Raw genomic sequence first — 4150 nt, forward strand, 5'->3', positions numbered from 1 at the left:
TTACACGTGTAGTGGGTATAACTACACTCTAAGTCAAGCATTGGAGGCAACACGTTTATTACTATACTCTTTGGTTCTATTGGGTAAAGTCACGTAGGTGAAAATAAAATAACAAAAAATCACGACGTTTCGGCCACAACACAAGCGGCCTTCATCAGGTGAAGGGACGAGACTGTCTGGAGGACAGCGCTGGAGTGGGAGAAGCCACGCTTAGATCACGACCTTTAAGCTGTGTGAGAAGAAAAACACAAAGCGCCTTGACAAAGGAATTAGCATATAATTTAGCATTGAAATGGCTCATTGAAATAGCTAAGTTAAAGTATACACATCCGCAGAGGTACCCCTTGACAAAGGAATTAGCATAGAATTTAGCATTGAAATAGCTGAGTGATTAGCTTGTAACTGGTCACAGAAATAGCTATGTTAAAGTCAGAGCATATACATTCACCGAGGCACCTAGTACTCATCAAACAGGAGAATTTAGCGAAACACAACCACGCTCAGACAGCGGACCTTTAAACTGTGTGCGAGGAAACAAGGTGTTCTGACAAAGAAATTAGCATAAAAATTAGCATTTGATTGGCGGATTTTAGGAAAGAGGTGGTGTACGTGCCGTTTGGCGCGGGGGGGGGGGGGGGAAGGGGGGGAGGGGGAGTTTACCTATTGATGGTGTGAAAAGGGAATTTATAAGAGCATCGAAAGTTTGGGGTACCACTACTTGAAAAATATACTGTACCATTGAAATTAGTTTAATGTTTAGTTCGATTTAGAACATCTTTCCAATGGTTGCTTAATTTGAAACCATCCTCTCGGTTGAAATTGTGTCTGTGTTTGTAGATCTGAATTGCTTCATGAACAAATCTCTGATAAAAGCCCGTGGGTTTGCAAAGAACCTTGGTATCGGAGAAAATTATATCGTGATCCCCCACAGCATTGTAACAGTGATCAGCCACGGCAGAAGAATTCGTTTTGCCGTGTTTCAAATCTGATTTGTGCTCGCGAATTCGGTCAGAGACATGTCGCTTTGTCTCACCGATATAGCAATCACCGCAGGTACAACTTAATATGTAAACCCCGGGGTACTGTAAATAAGGAACGACATCCTTCACGGATGGGATCAGATCACAAATTTTGTGTACTGTATTGAACTGGACCTGGATCTTGTGTTTGTTTAGAATTTTGGAAATCTTTTTAGTAACACCTGCTATATATGGAAGTGTGATGGTTTTGACCGGAGTATCAAGTGGTTGTTTCTGTATGGAGGGAGAGACAGCTTGGCGGATGGTACGGTCAGAGTAACCATTACTTTTTAGGGCCAGGTGTACATGTTTTAATTCACTGGTCAGGTGGTGTTGGTCCGAAATGCAATGAGCCCTATGGTATAAAGTTTTGATGAGATAATTATTTTGGGCTGGGTGGTGGTGGGAATGAGGTTTCAAGTAGGAATCTGTGTGGGTGGGTTTCCTGTAGACAGAATGCCCCAATGAGCCATCAGGTCTCCTCTCAAACAGAACATCTAAGAATGGTAGCTTGCCATCTTTCTCCACTTCCATGGTGAATTTGATGGCGGGATGTCTGGAATTGATGTGGTGTAGGAAAAGGTTCAGAGCTGGGAGGCCATGTGGCCAAATGACGAAAGTGTCATCCACATATCTCTTCCACAGGGAAGGTCTGAGGGTGGAAGTCTGGATGGTGTCTGATTCAAATTTCTCCATGAAAATATTGGCTATCACTGGTGATAAGGGGGATCCCATGGGGGTACCCTCATTTTGTTTGTAGAAGGAGCCATTCCAAGTAAAGTAGGTATTGTTGAGGCAGTGCCTAACCAGTGCAGGTGTGTCGGGGTCTAGTCCATGTTGGACCAAATTTTCAATTATTTCAATGGTATCAGGTACTGGGACCTTGGTGAACAAAGAGACCACATCGAAGCTGACAAGGATATCGTCAGGGGACAGTACGTCTTTGACCATAGAGACCAATTGGGCTGAGTTAAGTACTGCTGAGGTGGTCTTGCCAGTGAAAGGCAGCAAGGTATCTGACAGAAAACGGGCTAATCTATAGGTAGGGGAGTTGATCGTGGATACGATGGGTTGAAGTGGGGTGCCTTCTTTATTAATCTTAGGAAGACCATAGAATCTAGGGGGTCTGTGACCAGTTACAAGCTAATCACTCAGCTATTTCAATGCTAAATTCTATGCTAATTCCTTTGTCAAGGGGTACCTCTGCGGATGTGTATACTTTAACTTAGCTATTTCAATGAGCCATTTCAATGCTAAATTATATGCTAATTCCTTTGTCAAGGCGCTTTGTGTTTTTCTTCTCACACAGCTTAAAGGTCGTGATCTAAGCGTGGCTTTTTCTCACTCCAGCGCTGTCCTCCAGACAGTCTCGTCCCTTCACCTGATGAAGGCCGCTTGTGTTGTGGCCGAAACGTCGTGATTTTTTGTTATTTTATTTTCACCTACGTGACTTTACCCAATAGAACCAAAGAGTATGGATCCTAGCAGTCACGAAAGCTTTAAATCTAGAAACGTTTATTACTTACAAACAAAAGGGGTAACGGCCCCTTCACCCGGTTAGCTAGGTAGTAACCCACCGGACATAGCTGGCCTAGCACACGCTACCGCGTAAGTACCCTACTACCCCTACTTGAGTCCGGGTCCCCATGTAGCGTCTCTTCTGGCTCGGGCGTTGAGTCTCCACCGCAGTCCACACTGCTCCTCTCCCCTCCGGGCACCGCCCTCAGTCCCATGTCCCTATTCGGGCTCCCGAGTCCCGCTCCTCCCCCGGCACGGGTCCCCCTTTGCCCTGGGGCAGGTACTGTACGCACCCCACCCTGACAGGTGCGGCTACAGTACGCACCCCACCCTGGCAGTACGTCGCGTGGCGTGCCTTGGCCCGGTAAGTTGCACACCCGGCGACACGCGACTATGACGCTGCACATGTTTTAAAATCCGTGGCTTTAAATCCGTGGCTTTAAAGACAAAGCGGTGTACTGTCAAGGAATATTTTCAAGTTGGGCATGAACCTGGTCTATGTGACTGGATGGGTTACAAACAGTGTGAGCTTATCGGGAGGGACACATGGTATTAGTACTAGGAATGTTAAATCCATTTTTATTAACAGTAACCACTTCTAAAAAAATGTAAAGGAAACGGTTACCGTTCTTTCTGCACCTACCTACAGCAATAAACAATAGTTTGACCTTTTCGGCTGAGAAACGACTGGACCTTCCATGGTGCAGTGGTTAGCACACTGCACTTGCAATACAGAGAGCACACTGGTTTTATTACATCTCCCGGGGCAGCTTTTGAAATAATGTCTCCGCCCCTTGTATGTAAGTACTCTATGTTGAACTGATTTCGCACCATACATAGCCAACCATGCTAATTGCCTTTTTGTGCCTAGCAGTATCAATGGTTTCATCCCAATTAGTTAAACGATATGTCGTATGTGTTTGTGAGGTCTTCCAAGATGTCTAGACAGCATAGAAGAGTTGACCAAATTGTCCTAAAGGACTCTTCTGCCAGCAGAGGCTTGAGTAAGCAAGCAAGCAAAAGCATGGTTGAACTTTACATTTTAAATGCGAAACAAGAGTAAATGTAACCACGCATCGGTTTTGGCCACCGTACTATTTTTATGTTTGCACATGTCAATCGGTATCTTCATTTTTACTCAAATTCCACGGGAAATAATTATTCTGATTTTGGATGTGTTTGGTTTTACAAACATCTGCTAGTTGATCAGTTACTCCTGCAATGTATGGTATTTTGATCGTTTTAATTACTTGGTCATTTTCAATGCTCATGTTATTGATTTGGTTTTGGCATTCAATGCACTGTTGATTTGTGCATCATTGTAACCGTTCATTTGCCGTTTTTTTTCCACTTCTCAGACTGTCACCATCTGACACTTTCTTAGCTCGATGAATGAGCGTCTTGATAATAGCAGATTTCTGTGTGCGGGGTGATGGTGTGACTCTGCATTCAGGTAGGCGTCAGTATATGTTTTCTTTCGGTAAACGCTGTGTTCTTTTACCATTTCGACCCTGTCCGGGCAGAATATCGAGAAATGGTACAGTTCTGTCAGCTTCCACTTCCATGGTGAACTGGGTGGATGGGTTTTGCGAGTTGAGATGATTTATAAATTT

The sequence above is a fragment of the Petromyzon marinus genome, chromosome 75 (genome assembly GCF_048934315.1).
Source record: "Petromyzon marinus isolate PM22_M1 ecotype Great Lakes invasive population chromosome 75, UKy_Petmar_22M1.pri1.0, whole genome shotgun sequence".
Lineage (NCBI taxonomy): Eukaryota > Metazoa > Chordata > Hyperoartia > Petromyzontiformes > Petromyzontidae > Petromyzon > Petromyzon marinus.